Source organism: Heterodontus francisci, chromosome 33 (assembly GCF_036365525.1).
Source record: "Heterodontus francisci isolate sHetFra1 chromosome 33, sHetFra1.hap1, whole genome shotgun sequence".
Lineage (NCBI taxonomy): Eukaryota > Metazoa > Chordata > Chondrichthyes > Heterodontiformes > Heterodontidae > Heterodontus > Heterodontus francisci.
The window spans coordinates 13,198,329-13,218,008 of NC_090403.1; the positions used below are offsets into that span (position 1 = coordinate 13,198,329).

A 19,680-nucleotide genomic window follows, 5' to 3' on the forward strand; every position below is an offset into this window, starting at 1 on the left:
TGGAATATAGAGGGGACAGATAGGAATATAGAGGGGACACACAGTGAGATAGAGAGGACATATAGGAAAACAGAGGGGACACGCAGGAATATAGAGGGGACACACAGGGAGTAAGATGGGGCACACAGGAATACAGAGGGGACACACAGTGAGATAGAGGGAACACACAGGTATAGAGAGGCAACACACAGAGAGATAGAGAGGACACATAGGAAAATAGAGGGGACACGCGGGAATATAGAGGGGACACACAGAGTGAAAGAGAGATCACACAGGAATATAGAGGGGACACACAGGAATACAGAGGGGACACACAGGAATACAGAGGGGACACACAGGAGATAGTTGAGACACACTGGAATATAGAGGGGACACACAGGTGTCTAGAGGGGACACACAGGGAGAAAGTGAGGACAGACAGTAATATAGAGTGGACACACAGAGAGAAGAGAGGATGCACAGGGAGATAGATGGGACACTCAGGAATATAGAGGAGACACACTGGGAGATAGAGAGGACATACAGGAATATAGAGGAGAAACACAGGGATATAGAGGGGACACAGAGGAATACAGAGGGGACACACAGAAATATAGTGGAGACACACAGGAATACAAAGGGGACACACAGGAATATAGAGGGGACACATCAGTATATCGAGGGGACACAGGCATATACAGGGGACACACGGAAATATAGAGGAGACACACTGGAATATAGAAATGACACAAAGGGAGATTGAGAGTACACACGGAAATATCGAGGAGACACACAGGGAGAAAGAGGGAACACACAGGGAGATTGAAGGGCCACACAGGAATATAGAGGGGACACACAGGAATATAGAGGAGACACACAGGGAGAAAGAGGGAACACACAGGGAGATTGAGGGGCCACATAGGAATATAGAGGGGATACACAGGAATATAGAGGGGACAAACAGGGAGATTGAGTGGAGACACAGGAATATAGAGGGGACACACAGGGAGATTGAGAGGACATATGGGAATAGAGAGGGGACAAACAGGGAGAAAGAGGGGACACACAGGAATATAGAGGAGACATACAGGAATATCGAGGGGACACACAGGAATATAAGTGGGACACACAGGAATATAAGTGGGACACACAGGGAGATTGAGTGGACACACAGGAATATCGAGGGGACGCACAGGGAGATTGATGGGACACATAATCTAACCCATATAGCACAGCGATAATGCCACACAACACAATGGACAGGATCCTCAATGTGAAGGCGGGACTTTGTCTCCACCAGAACTGTGTGGTGGTCACTCCTACCAATACAGTCATGGACAGAAGCATCTGTGGCAGGCAGATTGGTGAGGAAAATCTGAATATAAATATTTTAAATGAATGGGAAAAAATGGCCAATGCAGTATAATGCGGGAAAATATGAGTTTGTCCCCTTTGGCAGGAAGAATAGAAACTCAGAATATTATTTAGATGGAGAGTGATGCAGAAATCTGTGGCACAGAGGAACCTGAGTGTCCTGTTACATGCTAGCTTGCAGTTACAGCAATGATTGGGAAGGCAAATGGAATGTTGGCCTCATAATGCAAAGGGAATGGAGTATAAAAGTAGGGAAGTGTTACTTTAGCTGTCCAGGGTCTTAGTGAGTGCACATCTGGAGTAGAGTGTAGAGTTTTACCTGAGAAAGGATATAATTTCATTGGAAGTGGTTCAGAGAAGGTTCGCTCGACTGATTCCTGGGATGAAGGGTTTGTCTTATGAGGATGGGTCGAGAAGGTTAGGCCCATATCCAGTGGAGTTTAGAAAACTGTGAGGTGATCGTATTGAAACATGTACCATTCAGAGGGGGCTTCACAAGGTAGATGCTAAGAGGATGTTTCTCTCGGGGGTATCTAGAACTAGGGACACAGTTTAAAAATAAGGGGCCTTCCATTTAAGATGGAGGTGAGGAGGAATTTCTTCTCTCACCAGGTTGTTAGACTTTGGAATTCTCTTCCCCAGAGAACAGTGGAGGTTGGGTCATTGAATATATTCAAGGTTGAGTTAGACAGATTTTTGATCAAGAGAGTCAAGGGTGATGGGGGGCAGACAGGAAAGTGGAGTTGAGGCCACAATCAGATCAGCCATAATATTATTGAATGACGAAGGGGCCGAGTGCCCTATTCCTGCTTCTATTTCTTATAGAAACGTAGAAAATAGGAGCAGGAGTAGGCCATTTGGTCCTTCGGGCCTACTCCGCCATTCAAAAAAGATCATGGCTGATCGTCTAATTCAGTACTCTGTTCCCGCTTTCTCCCCATATCCCTTGATCCCTTTGGCATTAAGGAATATATCTATCTCCTTTTTGAATATATTTAATGACTTGGCCTCCACTGGCTTCTGCAGTAGAGAATTCCACAGGTTCACCACCCTCTGAGTGAAGAAATTTCTCCTCATCACTGTTCTAAATCGGTTGGAGACTTGGGTGGAGAAATGGCAGATGGAGTTTAATCCAGACAAATGTGAGGTAATGCATTTTGGAAGGTCTAATGCAGGTGGGAGGTATACAGTAAATGGCAGAACCTTTAGGAGTATTGACATGCAGAGAGATCTGGGCGTACAGGTCCACAGGTCACTGAAAGTGGCAACGCAGGTGGATAAGGTAGTCAAGAAGGCAGACGGCATGCTCGACTTCATCGGTTGGGGCATTGAGTATAAAAATTGGCAAGTCATGCTGCAGCTGTACAGAACTTTAGTTAGGCCACACTTAGAATATTGCGTGCAATTCTGGTCGCCACACTACCAGAAGGACGTGGAGGCTTTGGAGCGGGTACAGAGGAGGTTTACCAGGATGTTGTCTGGTCTGGAGGGTATTAGCTATGAGGAGAGGTTGGATAAACTCGGATTGTTTTCACTGGAACGACGGAGGTGGAGGGGCGACATGATAGAGGTTTACAAAGTTCTGAGTGGCATGGACAGAGTGGATAGTCAGAAGCTTTTTCCCAGGGTGGAAGAGTCAGTTACTAGGGGACATAGGTTTAAGGTGCGAGGGGCAAAGTTTAGAGGGGATGTGCGAGGCAGGTTTTTTACACAGAGGGTGGTGAGTGCCTGGAACTTGCTGCCAGGGGAGGTGGTGGAAGCAGATACGAAAGCGACGTTTAAGAGACATCTTGACAAATACATGAATAGGAAGGGAATAGAGGGATATGGGCCCCGGAAGTGCAGAAGGTGTTAGTTTAGGCAGGCATCAAGATCGGCGCAGGCTTGAAGGGCCGAATGGCCTGTTCCTGTGCTGTACTGTTCTTTGTTCTTCTTTTTGTTCTAAATGGCATACCCCATATCCTGAGACTATGACCCCTGGTTCTCGACTCCACAGATATCGGGAACATCCTCCCTGCATCTAGCCTGTCTAGTCCTGTTAGAATTTTATAGATTTCTATGAGATTCCCTCTCATTCTTCTAAATTCTGGTGAATATAGGCCTAGTCGACCCAATCTCTCTTCATCCATCAATCCTGCCATCCCAGGAATCAGCCTAGTAAATCGTTGCATTCCCTGCATGGCAAGAACATCCTTCCTCAGATAAGGAGACCAAAAATGCACAGAAAATATGTTCCTATTTTCTTATGTTTCTGCCACTATGCCAATTTTGGATCCAATTTTTCACTCTCCCTTGGATTCCATGGGCTTTTACTTTTTTGACCAGTCTGCCATGTGAGACCTTGTCAAAAGTCTTGCTAAAATCCAGGTTGACCACATCAACTGCACTGCCTGCATCAACCCTACTTGTCACTGCCTCAAAAAATTCAGTCAAGTTAGTCAGACTTCCTTTCCTTAACAAATCCATGCTGACTTTCCTAGATTAATCTATGCCACTGTAAATGAAGGTTTAGACTGTCCCTTAGAATTGATTCCAATAATTTGTGCACAACCAAAGTTAAGCTACCTGGCCTAAAATTACTTGGATTGTCCCTTCCTCCCTTTTTAAACAATGGTACAACTTTGGCAATCCTCCAATCCTCTGGCACCACTCCTGTAGTAGGGAGGATTGAAAATGATGATCAGAGCCTCTGCAATTTCCTCCCTTGCTCCTTTTATCAACCTGGGATATATTTCATCCAGGCCTGGTGATTTATCTATTTTCAAAGATGTCAAACCCTTTAATACTTCCTGTCTTACACTTTATCCCATCCAATATTTCACACTCTTCCTCCTTAACTACAAAGTCATCATTGTCCCTTCTTTGTGAAGACAGTGGCAAAGTAATCATTAAGAACCTTACCCACATCTTCCATCTCCACACATAGGTTATCTTTTTGGTCCCTAGTTGGCCCTACTCTTTCCTTCTTTATCCTCTTGGTCTTTATGTACTTAAAAACATCTTGGATTGTCCTTGATTTTACTTGCTGGTATTTTTTCATGCCCTCTCTTTTCTTTCCTAATTTCCCTTTTAATTTCACCCCTACACTTTCAGTATTCTTCTAGGCTTTCTGCAGTAGTAAGCTCTCTGTGTCTGACATAAGCTTCCCTTTTTTGCTTTATCTTACCGTCTATGCTCCTTGTCATCCGGGGGCTCTAGATTTGGCTGCCCCACACTTTTTCTTCTTCTATCAATATATCCTGACACCTTCAAAGATCTATGCACATAAACCTTCAGATCCCTCTGTCCCTGGTTCCTCAAAGAACTCAAATAAATTTGTCAAACATGATTTCCTTTTAATAAAACTGTATTGACTCTGCTTGCTTGTACTATGATTTTTTAAATGTCCTGCTACTACTTCCTTACTAATGGAATCCAGCATTTTCCCAATGACAGGTGTTAGGCTAATTGGTCTATAGTTTCCTGCTTTCTGTTGTCCCACCACTTCTTGAGTAGAGGTGATACATTTACGGTTCTCCAATCAGTTGGGACCTTTCCCGATTTAGGGAATTTTGGAAGATTGCACCCAATGCATCCACTATCTCTGCAGCCACTTCTTTTAAGACTCTAGGATGTAGGTCATCAGGTCCAGGGGACTTGTCTGTCTTTAGTTCCATTAGCTTTCCCTATCCATTTTTTCTAGTGATAGTGATTGTTTTAAATTCTTCCCTCCCTTTTGCCCCCTGATTTTCTATTATTATTAGGATGCTTGCAGCGTCCTTCACTGTGATGACAGATACAAAATATTTGGTCAAATTCTCTACCATTTCCTTGTTTCCCAATTTTATTTCCCCAGTCTCATCGTCTAAGGGACCAACGTTTACTTTAGCTACTCTCTTCCTTTTTATCTACTTGTAAAAGCTCTTACTGCCTGTTTTTATGTTTCATGCTAGTTTACTCTCATTCTAATTTCTCCCTCTTTTTTTGTCATCCTTTGCTGGTTTCTAAGATTTTCCCAATCTACCACTAATCTTCACAGCATTGTACACCTTTACTATCAATTTGATATCATCCTTAACTTCCTTAGTTAGCCACAGATGGTTCACACATCTAAGAGAGTTTTTCTTTCACAATATGAATATATCTTTGTTGAGTGTTATGAAATATCTCTTTAAATGTCTGCCACTGCTTATGTACCATCTTACCTTTTAACTTATTTTCCCAGTCTACTTTACCCAGCTCTGTCTTCATACCTTTGTAATTGCCTTTATTTAAGTTTAAGACACTAGTTTCAGACCAACATTTCTCACCCTCAAACTGAATGTGAAATTCTATAGTGTTTGATCACTCTTCCCTAGAGGATGCTTTACTCTGAGATCATTAATTAATCTGTCTCATTACACATTATCAGGTCTAAATTAGACTTTTCCCTGATTCTTTCCACACGTATTGTTCTAAGAAACTGTCCTGAATGCGCTCTATGAACTCGTCCTCAAGGCTACCTTTGCCAATTTGATTTGTCCAATCAATATGAAGATTAAAATCACCAGGATTATTGCAGTATCTTTTTTACAAGTCCCCATCATTTCATGATTTATACTCGGTCCTACAGTGTGACTAATTTTAGGGGACCTATAAACTACTCTCAGCAATGACTTCTTTCCCTTGTTATTTCTTATCTCCATTCAAACTGATTCTACATCTTGATCTTCCGAGCCAGGATAATTTCTCACTACTGTACTGATCTCGCCCTTTATTAACAGAGCTACCACACCTCATTTCCCTTTCTTCCTATCCTTTCAAAATGTCAAATACCCTTGGATATTCAGTTCCTAGCCTTGGCCACCTTGCAACCACGTCTCTATAATGACTATCAGATCATATCTATTTGTTTCTATTTGTGCTATCAATTCATCTATCTTGTTATAAATACTGTGTGCATTCAGATAAGGAGCCTTTAATTCTGTGTTTTTACCATTTTCCCCTATTCTGACCCTATTTGCTGGTGCACTCTTATGTTTGTACACTCTGTCCCTTCCTGCCACACTCTGGTTATCATTACCCAAATCACTACCCTGCACTATTGACTTGTCCTTTCTTTTTAATTTCCTAACTTTCCCCTCACCTGAGCCCTCCCCTACACTACTTAGTTTAAAGCTCTCTCTACAGCCCTAGTATGCGATTTGCCAGGACACTGGTCCCAGCGTGGTTCAGGTGTTGCCCGTTCCAACGGAACAGCTCCCTCTTTCCCTAGCACTATTGCCGGTGCCACATGAATTGAAGCAAAGGGTAACGGAGGCTGGTATCTGTGTGGTTCCGCAGGGCTCAATACTTGATCCCTTGCTTTTTGTAGTTTATATGAATGATTTACACTCAAATGTAGGGGCATGATAAAGAAGTTTGCAGATGATACTATAATTGGCTGTGTGGTTGACAGTGAGGAGGAAAGCTTTAGACTGCAGGAACGTTTAGATGGTCTGGTCATTTGGACAGAAAAGTGGAAAATAGAATTCAATCTGGAGAAGTGTGGGATAATGCATTTTGGGAGGTGCAACAAGGCAAGGAAATACACAAAAAATGGGAAGATAATGAGTAGTGTGGAACAGAGGGGCCTCCACAGACCCTCCATGGTAGTAGGCCAGGTCGATAAGGTGGTTAAGAAGGCATATGGCATGCTTTCCTTTATTAGCCGAGGTATAGAATATAAGAACAGAGACGTTATGCTAGAACTGTATACAACATGAGTTAGACCACAGCTAGAGTACTGTGTACAGTTCTGGTCACCACATTACAGGAAAGATGTGATTGCACTGGAGAGGGTGCAGGAGATTTACAAAGATGTTGCCAGGACTGGAAAATTTTAGCTCTGCGGAAAGATTGGATAGGTGGGGCTATTTTCCTTGGAACAAAGGAGGCTGTGGGGTGACTTATTTGAGGTGTATAAAATTATGAGGGGCCTAGATAGAGTAAATAGGAAGCTATTTACCTCAGCAGAGGGGTCAAAAACCAGAGGGCATAGATTTAAAGTGATTGATAGAAGGATTAGAGGGGAGATGAAGAAACATTTTTCACCCAGAGGGTGGCAGGGACCTGGATCTTGCTGCCTGAAAGGGTGGAAGAGGCAGAAACTGTCACACATTTAAAAAGTACTTGATGTCTACTTGAAGAGCCGTGACCTGCAGAGCTACAGACCTTGTGCAGGAAGGTGGGATTAGAATGGGTAGTTCTTTGTCGACCAGCACAGACATGATGGGCTGAATGGCCTCCTTCTGTGTTGTAAATTTTCCATGATTCTGTGATTCCTACTTAGCAAAGCATATGCGATCTTGGGCTTCATAAATAGAGGTATTGAATATAAAAGCAGGGAAGTTGCACTGAAATAAAAACAAGAAATGCTGGAAATACTCAGCAGGTCTGGCAGCAGCTGTGAAGAGAGAAGCAGAGTTAATGTTTCAGGTCAGTGACCCTTCATCAGAACTGGCAAATATTAGAAATGTAGAAGGTTTTAAGTAAATAAAGCAGGGGTGGGGCAAGTGATAACAAAAGAGAAGGTGTTGAGTGGACAAGGTCACAGAGAATAACTGACCAGAAGGCCATGGAGCAAAGGCAAATGGTATGTTAATGGTGTGCTGAAAGACAAAGCGTTAGTACAGAGAGGGTGTCAATTGACAGAAAAATGAACAGCTTGGCCCCCAAGCACAAACATGAAAAAAAACATTGGGTAGGCACAGTAGAAACAAACTAAACAAACTAAAATAAAATAAGCAAATAAAAAATAAAAAATAACTAAACATAAAAATAAAAAGGTGGCTCGTCATGCTCTGAAATTATTGAACTCAATGTTCAGTCCGGCAGGCTGTAGTGTGCCTAATCGGTAAATGAGATGCTGTTCCTCGAGCTTGCGTTGATGTTCACTGGAACACTGCAGCAATCCCAGGACAGAGATGTGAGCATGAGAGCAGGGGGGAGTGTTGAAATGACCAGCAACTGGAAGCTGGGGGTCCTGCTTGCGGACTGTGCGGAGGTGTTCCGCAAAGTGGTCACTCAGTCTGCATTTGGTCTCCCCAATGTAGAGGAGACGACATTGTGAGCAGCGACTACAGTATACTACATTGAAAGAAATACAAGTAAATCGCTGCTTCACCTGAAAGGAGTGTTTGGGGCCTGGGATAGTGAGGAGAGAGGAGGTAAATGGGCAGGTATTACACCTCCTGCGATTGCAGGGGAAGGTGCCATGGGAAGGGGACGAGGTGGTGGGGGTAATGGAGGAGTGGACCAGGGTGTCGCGGAGGGAATGATCCCTTCGGAATGCTGACAGGGGAGGGGAGGGGAAGATGAGTTTGGTAGTGGCATCATGCTGGATGTGGCGGAAGTGGCGGAGGATGATCCTTTGGATGTGGAGGCTGATGGAGTGGAAAGTGAGGACAAAGGGAACCCTGTCGCAGTTCTGGGAGGGAGGGGAGGGGTTACAACTGAACCTTTATAAAGCTCTAGTTAGGCCACAATTAGAGTATTGCATCCAGTTCTATTCACCACACTTTAGGAAGGATGTGAGGCTCTTTGAGAGGGTACAAAGGACATTTACCAGAATGGTTCCAATGATGATGAATTTTAGCTACAAGGTTAGGTTGGGGAAGCTGGGGAGGTTCTCCTTGCAGCAAAGAGATTGAAGGGATATTTGATAGAGGTGTCTAAGATTATGATGGGCTTAGACAAGGTAGGCAAAGAAAAGCTGTGCCGATTAGCTGATGGTACAAGGACTAGGGGACACAGATTTATTGCTTTAGGCAAGAGATGCAGGGGGGGTATGAGGAAAACCCTTTTTAAACAGCGAGTGATAATGACCTGGAGCTCGCTGCCTATGAGGGTGGCAGAGATAGAACATAGAACATAGAACATTACAGCGCAGTACAGACCCTTCAGCCCTCGATGTTGCGCCGACCTGTGAAACCATCTGACCTACACTATTCCATTTTCATCCATATGTCTATCCAATGACCACTTAAATGCCCTTAAAGTTGGCGAGTCCACTACTGTTGCAGGCAGGGCGTTCCACGCCCCTACTACTCTCTGTGTAAAGAAACTACCTCTGACATCTGTCCTATATCTATCACCCCTCAACTTAAAGCTATGTCCCCTCGTGTTTGCCATCACCATCCGAGGAAAAAGGCTCTCACTATCCACCCTGTCCAACCCTCTGATTATCTTATATGTCTCTATTAAGTCACCTCTTCTCCTCCTTCTCTCTAACGAAAACAACCTCAAGTCCCTCAGCCTTTCCTCGTAAGACCTTCCCTCCATACCAGGCAACATCCTAGTAAATCTCCTCTGCACCTTTTCCAAAGCTTCCACATCCTTCCTATAATGCGGTGACCAGAACTGCACGCAATACTCCAGGTGCGGCCGCACCAGAGTTCTGTACAGCTGCAGCATGACCTCGTGGCTCCTAAACTCGATCCCCCTACTAATAAAAGCTAACACACCATATGCCTTCTTAACAGCTCTATTAACCTGGGTGGCAACTTTCAGGGATTTATGTACCTGGACACCAAGATCTCTCTGCTCATCTACACTACCAAGAATCTTCCCATTAGCCCAGTATTCTGCAATCCTGTTACTCCTTCCGAAGTGAATCACCTCACACTTTTCCGCATTAAACTCCATTTGCCATCTCTCAGCCCAGCTCTGCAGCCTATCTATGTCCCTCTGTAACCTACAACATCCTTCGGCACTATCCACAACTCCACCGACCTTCGTGTCATCCGCAAATTTACTAACCCACCCTTCTACACCCTCATCCAGGTCATTTAAAAAAATGACAAACAGCAGTGGCCCCAAAACAGATCCTTGCGGTACACCACTCGAAACTATACTCCAGGATGAACATTTACCATCAACCACCACCCTCTGTCTTCTTTCAGCTAGCCAATTTCTGATCCAAAGCACTAATGCACCTTCAATCCCATACTTCTGTATTTTCTGCAATAGCCTACCGTGGGGAACTTTATCAAACGCCTTACTGAAATCCATATAGACCACATCCACGGCTTTACCCTCATCCACCTGTTTGGTCACCTTGTCAAAAAACTCAATAAGGTTTGTGAGGCACGACCTTCCCTTCACAAAACCGTGCTGACTATCTCTAATGAACTTATTCTTTTAAAGATGATTATAAATCCTATCTCTTATAACCTTTTCCAACATTTTACCAACAACCGAAGTAAGGCTCACAGGTCTATAATTACCAGAGCTGTCTCTACTCCCCTTCTTGAACAAGGGGACAACATTTGCTATCCTCCAGTCTTCCGGCACTATTCCTCTCGACAATAACGACATAAAAATCAAGGACAAAGGCTCTGCAATCTCCTCCCTGGCTTCCCAGAGAATCCTAGGATAAATCCCATCTGGCCCAGGGGACTTATCTATTTTCACACTTTCCAAAATTGCTAACACCTCCTCCTTGTGAACCTCAATCCCATCTAGCCTAGTAGTCTGTATCTCAGTATTCTCCTCGACAACATTTTCTTTCTCCACTGTAAATACTGACGAAAAATATTCATTTAACACTTCCCCTATCTCCTCCGATTCCACACACAACTTCCCACTACTATCCTTGATTGGCCCTAACCTCTCTCTAGTCATTCTTTTATTCCTGATATACCTATAGAAAGCCTTAGGGTTTTCTTTGATCCTATCCGCCAATGACTTTTCGTGTCCTCTCCTTGCTCTTATCTCTCCCTTTAGATCCTTCCTGGCTAGCTTGTAACTCTCAAGCGCCCTAACTGAGCCTTCACGTCTCATCCTAACATAAGCCTTCTTCTTCCTCTTGACAAGCTCTTCAATTTCTTTAGTAAACCACGGCTCCCTCGCTCGACAACTTCCTCCCTGCCTGACTGGTACATACTTATCAAGGACACGCAGTAGCTGCTCCTTGAATAAGCTCCACATTTCGATTGTGCCCATCCCCTTCAGTTTCCTTCCCCATCCTGCGCATCCTAAATCTTGCCTAATCGCATCATAATTTCCTTTCCCCCAGCTATAATTCTTGCCCTGCTGTATATGCCTGTCCCTGCCCATCGCTAAGGTAAACCTAACAGAATTGTGATCACTATCACCAAAGTGCTCACCAACCTCTAAATCTAACACCTGGCCGGGTTCATTACCCAGTACCAAATCCAATGTGGCATCGCCCCTGGTTGGCCTGTCTACATACTGTGTCAGAAAACCCTCCTGCACACACTGGACAAAAACTGACCCATCTAAAGTACTCGAACTATAGTATTTCCAGTCAATATTTGGAAAGTTAAAGTCCCCCATAACAACTACCCTGTTACTCTCGCTCCTGTCGAGAATCATCTTTGCTATCCTTTCCTCTACATCTCTGGAACTATTTGGAGGTCTATAGAAAACTCCCAACAGGGTGACCTCTCCTCTCCTGTTTCTAACCTCGGCCCAGACTACCTCAGTAGACGAGTCCTCAAACGTCCTTTCTGCCGCTGTAATACTCTCCTTGATTAACAATGCCACACCCCCCCCTCTTTTACCTTCTTCTCTGTTCTTAGTGAAACATCTAAATCCCGGAACCCGCAACATCCATTCCTGTCCCTGCTCTACCCATGTCTCTGAAATGGCCACAACATCGAGATCCCAGGTACCAACCCATGCTGCAAGCTCACCCACCTTATTCCGGATGCTCTTGGCGTTGAAGTAGACACATTTTAAACCAAGCTCTTGCTTGCCAGTGCCCTCTTGTGTCCTTATAACCTTATCTCTGCCCTCACTACTCTCAACATCCTGTACACTGGAACTACAATTTAGGTTCCCATCCCCCTGCTGAATTAGTTTAAACCCCCCCGAAGAGCACTAGCAAATCTCCCCCCCAGGATATTGGTACCCCTCTGGTTCAGGTGAAGACCATCCTGTTTGTAGAGGTCCCACCTACCCCAGAAAGAGCCCCAATTATCCAGGAAACCAAAACCCTCCCTCCTACACCATCCCTGCAGCCACGTGTTCAACTCCTCTCTCTCCCTATTCCTCACTTCACTAGCACGTGGCACGGGCAACAACCCAGAGATAACAACTCTGTTTGTTCTCGCTCTAAGCTTCCACCCTAGCTCCCTGAATTTCTGCCTTAAATCCCCATCTGTCTTCCTACCTATGTCGTTGGTGCCTATGTGTACCACGACTTGGGGCTGCTCCCCCTCCCCCTTGAGGATCCCAAAAACACGATCCGAGACATCACGTACCCTGGCACCTGGGAGGCAACACACCAACCGTGAGTCTCTCTCGTTCCCACAAAACCTCCTATCTGTTCCCCTAACTATGGAGTCCCCAATGACTAATGCTCTGCTCCTCTTACCCCTTCCCTTCTGAGCAACAGGGACAGACTCTGTGCCAGAGACCTGCACCCCATTGCTTACCCCTGGTAAGTCGTCTCCCCCAACAGTATCCAAAACGGTATACCTGTTGTTGAGGGAAACGGCCACAGGGGATCCCTGCACTGCCTGCTGGTTCCCTCTCCTTCCCCTGACGGTAACCCATCTACCTTCTTCTTTTACCTGAGGTGTGACTGCCTCCCGATAACTCCTCTCAATAATCCCCTCCGCCTCCCGAATGATCCGAAGTTCCTCCAGCTCCAGCTCCAGTTCCCTAACGCGGTCCTCGAGGAGCTGGAGCTGGGTGCACTTCCCGCAGATGCAGTCAGCAGGGCCACCCTTGGCGACCCTTACCTCCCACATTCTGCAGGAGGAGCATTCAACTGCCTTAACCTCCATTCCCTCTATTCTAAATTCCCAAGTTTTTAACCAATCACACGATAAAACAAGAAGAGAAATAGAAAAAGCCTTACCTTACCTACACACAACCGAGTCCTTTTTTTTGGTAAGAGGAGGAGGGCGGGTGGGAGACACTACAAGAGTAGTGTCTCGGGTTCAGATGGTGAATGAGTTCAAAAGGAAATTGGATGGGCACTTGAAAGAATGAAATTTTCAGGGCTAAGGGAATAGAGTGGGGGAATGGGACTGATTGGATTGCTCTACAGAGAGGTGACGTGGACTCAATGATCTGAAATGCCTCCTTGTGTGTCGTAATGAACCTATCAGTCTATGACTCGTTATTGTGACAATTCTAGGATGGGCAGAAAAAGCTGCTGACAAGTTTAAATATTGGTTGAATGTTCAGGTTGATGACTCAATGCCCCACGACCCTATGACTTTATTCCCGAGAACCAGATCCAGCAATGTCTCCTTCCTCGTTGAGCCGGAAGCATACTAATCAAGAAAATTCTCCTGAATACACATCACAGACTGTTACCCCTCTCTGCCCTTTACACGGCACTATAGCTTTTGCTCCTCTCTGTAGTTCCCCTGCAAGTTTACTCCTGTATGTCTTACCCACTTTCTCCTGTGCCCTAATGACTCTATAACAGTGGGTTATGGAGAAGGGACACACTGGGGAGCAGCGAGATATATAGAGTAGTCACACTGGGAAACAGAGGGACATAAACAGAGCACAATGGGGAAGAGTGGAATTTAGGAAGGGGCACGCTGGGAACATTGGGATATATTGAGGAGACACACTGGGAAACAGTGGGCTACGTAGGGCACCACAGTGGCGCAGCCTCACAGCTCCAGCGACCCGGGTTCAATTCTGGGTACTGACTGTGAGGAGTTTGTAAGTTCTCCCTGTGACTGCGTGGGTTTTCGCCGGGTGCTCCGGTTTTCCCCACAGCCAAAGACTTGCAGGTTGATAGGTAAATTGGCCATTATAAATTGCCCCTAGTATAGGTAGGTGGTAGGGGAATTGTAGGGATGTGGTAGGAATATGGGATTAATGTAGGATTAGTATAAATGGGTGGTTGATGGTCGAAGGGCCTGTTTCAGTGCTGTATCTCTAAATAAAATTAAAATAAATAAATATAGGCCTCACTCTGGGGAACTGTGGGATATAGAGGTGACACATTGGGGAAGAGTAGTTTATTGTGGGGAAACAGTGGGATATACCACTCTATGAAACAGTGGAATATTGAGGGACCTCATTGTGGAAGAGTAGGATATGGAGAGAACACACTGGGGAACGGAGAGATATACAGCTTACACAACTGGGGAACAGTGGAACATAGAGGGGCCAACTGGAGAGCAGTGGGATATACAGGGGACAATATTGGGAACAGTGGGATATAGAAAGGACACACGAGGGAACTGTGTGCTATATTGAGGGGGAACACTGGGCAACATTTTTTTGTTTCTATAGTTCTTAGGGCTAAAGGGATCAAGGGATATGGGGAGAAAGCGGGAACAGGGTACTGAGTTTGGATGATCAGCCATGATCGTATTGAATGGCGGTGCAGGCCCGAAGGGCCGAATGGCCTACTCCTGCTCCTATTTGTCTATGTTTCTAATATTGGGATATAGAGGAGACACAGTGGGAGCAGAGGGATATAGAAAGGATATAGTGGACCACTGGATAGAGAGGGGGCATACTGGGGAATAAGGGACTGTGGAGGGGGCACACAGGAGAACTGTGAGATATACTGGGGACAAACTGGGAACAGTGGGTTATAGAGGGGCTACCGTGGGGAACACGTGTGAGATAGAAGGGCACATATAGAGGGGGCACACTGGGAAATGTGGGATATATAGAGGCAACACTGGTAAAGAATGGGATATACAGTGGACACATTGGGGAACAGTGGGTATATGGAGGAGACACACTGGGGATCTGTAGGACATAGAGGAGACATTTTGGGTTAAGTGGGATATAGAGGTGACACACAGGGAAGGAGTGGGATATAAAGAGGACAGACTTTGGAAGAGTGGGTTGTAGAGGGGACACACTGGTGAACAGCAGCATAGAGAGGGGACACACAGGGTAAGAATGGAATATAGTTGGGACACACTAGTGAACAGAGAGACTTAAAGATAACATACTGGGGAACAGAGGGAAAAGAGGGAACACACTGGGAAATAATGGGATAGATGGGATATATTGGGAAACAGTGGGATATTGAGGTGACAAACTGGGCAAGAGTGGGATATAGAGGCAACATACTCAGGAACAGTGGGGTATAGCGAAGGCATACTGGGGAATGGTGGGATATAGAGGGACACACTGGGGAACTATAGGGTATATGGAGGAGAAATACCAGGGAACAGTGGGATATACAGAAGGGACACACTGGCGAACAGCAAGATATGGACAGGAAACCTGCTGGGGAACATTGAGATATAGATAGAGCACACAGGGGAATTGTGGGACATAGAGTGGACACACTGGCAAACAGTTGGATAGAGAAGGGACACACTGTGGAGCAGGAGCAAATAGAAAGGACACACTGGGAACAGTAATATTTAGAGGAAACACCATGGAGGACAGCATTTTATATAGGTGGCACACTGGAGAACAGTGGGAAAAAGAAGGGACACATCAGACAGTTGTGAGATACAGAGTCATAGAGAGATACAGCACTGAAACAGGCCCTTCGGCCCACCAAGTCTGTGCTGACCATCAACCACCATTTATACTAATCCTACATTAATCCCATATTCCCTACCACATCCCCACCTTCCCTTAATTCTCCTACCTACACCAGGGGCAATTTACAATGGCCAATTTACCTATCAACCTGCAAGTCTTTGGCTGTGAGATGAAACCAGAGCACCCGGCAGAAACCCACACGGTCACAGGGAGAACTTACAAACTCTACACAGGCAGTACCCAGAAATGAACCCGGGTCACTGGTGCCGTGAGGCTGCAGTGCTAACCACTGCACCACTGTGCCACCCTGTAGCGAAAACACACTGGGGACCAGTGGGATATAGAGGGGAGACATTGGGGAACTGTGCGGCATAGAACTGACTCACTGAGGAACAGTGGTTTAGAAAGAATGAACACACTAGGAACTGTGAGTAATAAAGAGGACACAATGAAGAGTAAAACGTGGCAAGGGATTCAGTGGGAACAGTGGGATTTTTTTTTATTCATTTGTGTGATGTGGGCGTCGCTGGCTAGGCTGTATCTGTTGCCATCCCTAATTGCCCTTGAACTGAGTAGCTTGCTAGGCCATTTCAGAGGGTAGTTAAGAGTCAACCACATCACTGTGGCTCTGGAGTCACATGTAGGCCAGAACAGGTAAGGACAGCAGATTTCCTTCCCTAAAGGACATTAGTGAACCAGATGGGTTTTTACAACAATCAACAATAGTTTCATGGTCATCATTAGACTAGCCTTTTAATTTATACTGGGAAACAGTGGGATATAGATGCACCATTCTGTGGAATAGTGGGAGAGAGACGACACACTCGTGAGCAGTGGGGTTCAGTGGAATATAGAGAGGACACATGAGGAAAACATAACATAAAAAATAGTAGCAGGAGTAGGCCATTCAGCCCCTTGAGCTTGCTCCACCATTCAATAAGATCACGGCTGATCTGATCTTGGCCTCAACTCCACTTTCCTGCCTACTCCCTCCCCGCCCCCCACTGCCCTCCCACCCCTTATAGCCATTGACTTCCTTGTAGATCAAAAATCTGTCTAACTTAGCCTTGAATATATTCAGTGATCCAGCCTCCACTGCTTTCTGTGGTAGAGAATTCCGAAGACTAACGACCCCCGAGAGAAGAAATTTCTCCTCATTTCTGTTTTAAATGGGAGCCCCCTTATTCTGAAACTGTGCTCCCTAGATTACGCCATGAAGGGAACATCTTCTCAGCATCTACACTGTCAAGTCCCCTCAGAATTTTATATGTTTCAATAAGATCATCTCTCATTCTTCTGAACTCCAATGAGTACAGGGCCAACCTGCTCAACCTTTCCTCATAAGACAACCCCTTCAAGCCAGGAACTGAGCTTGTGAACCTTCTCTGAACTGCTTCCAATGCAAGTATATCTCTCCTTGAATAAGGAGACCAGAACTATATACATTACTCTAGGTGTGGTCTCACCAATGCCCTGTATCGTTGCAGCAAGACTTTTATATTCCATACCTCTTGCAATAAAGGTCAACATTCCATTTGCCTTCCTAATTACTTGCTGTACCTGCATGCTAACTTTTGTGATTCATGAGGAAACATGAGGACACATGAGGAAGAGGACACCCAGATCCCTCTGTACTGCAGCATTCTGCAGTCTCTCTCCATTTAAATAATATTCTGATTTTATATTCTTCCTACCAAAGTGAATAACCTCACATTTTCCCACATTATACTCCATCTGCCAAATTTTTGCCCGCTCACTTAACCTATCTATATCCCTTTTCAGACTCTTTGTGTCCTCCTCATAACTTGCTTCCCTCCTATCTTTGTATAGTCACCAGATTTATCTCTGATACACTCATCACCCAAGTCATTCATATAGATTGTAAATAGTTGAGGCCCCAGCACTGATCCCTGTGGCACCCCACTCATTGCAGTTTGCCAACTTGAAAATGACCCAGTTATCCCAACTCTTTCTTTCCTGTTAGTTAGCCAATCCTCCGTCCATGCTAATATATTACCCCCAACACCTTTTATGTGGTACCTTATCGAATGCCTTTGGAAATCCAAATACACTACGTCTACCGGTTCTCCTTTATCCACCTTGCTTGTTACATCCTCATAGAACTCTAATAAATTTGTCAAATATGATTTCCCTTTCAGAAAACCACGTTGACTCTGCTCGATTGCGATATGATTTTCTAAATTGTCCTGCTATTACTTCCTTAATAAGGCATTCTACCATTTTCCCAACGACAGATGTTAGGCTAACTGGCCTATAGTTTCTTGCTTTCTGTCTCCATACTTTCTTGAATAGGGCAGCTTTCCAATCTGCTGGGACCTTTCCAGAATTTAGGGAATTTTGGAAGATTACAGCCAATGCATCCACTATCTCTGCAGCCACTTCTTTTAAGACCCTAGAATTCAGGTCATCAGGTCCAGGGGACTTGACAGCCTTTAGTCCCATTACTTTTACTTAGTCCTAATACTTTTTCTGTAATGATAATGTTTATTTTAAGTTCGTCCCTCCCTTTTGCTCCAGGTTTCTCTACTATTATTGGGTTGCTTTTAGTGTCTTCTACCATGAACAGAGATACAAAATATTTGGTCAAAGTCTTTGCCGTTTACTTGTTTCCCATTATTAATTCCCCAGTCTCATCCTCTAAGGGACCAACATTTACTTTAGCTACTCTCTTCCTTTTTATATATTTGTAGAAGCTCTTACTATCTGTTTTTATATTTCTTGCTAGTTTACTCTCATATTCTAAGTTCTCCCTCTACTGTTTTTAGTCATCCTTTGCTGGTTTCTAAAATGTTCCCAACCTTCACAGAATTTTATGCCTTTTCTTTCAATTTGATACTCTCCTTAACTTCCTTAGTTAGCCACGGGTGATTCTTCTTGTCGAGCTTTTCTTTTTCAATGGAATGTATTTTTGTTGAGAGTTATATAATATGTCCTTAAATGTCTGCCACCGCATAGCTACCATCTTACCTTTTAACATATTTGCCTAGTCCACTTTAGCCAACTCTGTCTTCATACCTTTGTAATTGCCTTTATCTAAGTTTAAGACACTAGTTTCAAGCCAAAGTTTCTCACCTTCAAACTGAATGTGAAATTCTATCATGTTAACAGTGGGCTATATAGAGTGATCTCACGGAGTAACAGTTTGGTATATGAATGTGATGCACTGTGGAACAGTGAATGTAGAGTGGTCCCAGTAGGGAACATTGGAATATAGGAAGGGCCACACTGGGGTACAGTTTAGTATATGGATGAGGCACACTGGGGTACAGTGGGATATACCTTGGAGACACTTATAGATACAATGGGATATCTAGATGGGACACACTGGGCAACAAGTGAGATGTACATGGACATACAGGGAACTGTACAGCATAGAGAGGACATACTGGGTAACAGTAGGATATAGAGGGGACCTAGTCGGGGACAATTCTCTATATACAGGAAACATATTGGGGAACAGTGGAATATCGGAAGGGACACATTGGGGAAGAGTGGATTATGGAGGTGACACACTGGGGAACAGTGGGAAAAAGAATAGCATACTCAGGAACAAAGGAATATAAAGGGGATACATGGGACAGCAATAAGATATACAGGGAACACACTAGAACCAGTGGGATATTGAGGGGACCCAATGTGGAACAGTGGGATCTGGAGGGAACTGTGCAATATATTGAGTGTACCTACTGGGCAACATTGGGGTACAGAGTGGGCACAATTGTTTGCAGTGGGATTAGGGAAGGACACATTGGGGAACAGTGGGATATCATTGGGAATGTCCAGGGCACAGTGGGAAATAGAGGAGACACACTGTGGAACAGAGGGACATGGGGGAACACATTGGGGAACTGT

At 44.7% G+C, this 19,680-nt stretch overlaps 1 protein-coding gene across 3 annotated transcripts in view; it reads right to left on the reverse strand.

The window, feature by feature from the left end:
- The window catches only part of maptb (microtubule-associated protein tau b), a 554,848-nt gene that overhangs the window by 490,540 nt on the left and 44,628 nt on the right, over positions 1-19,680 (reverse strand). The window lies entirely within an intron of this gene.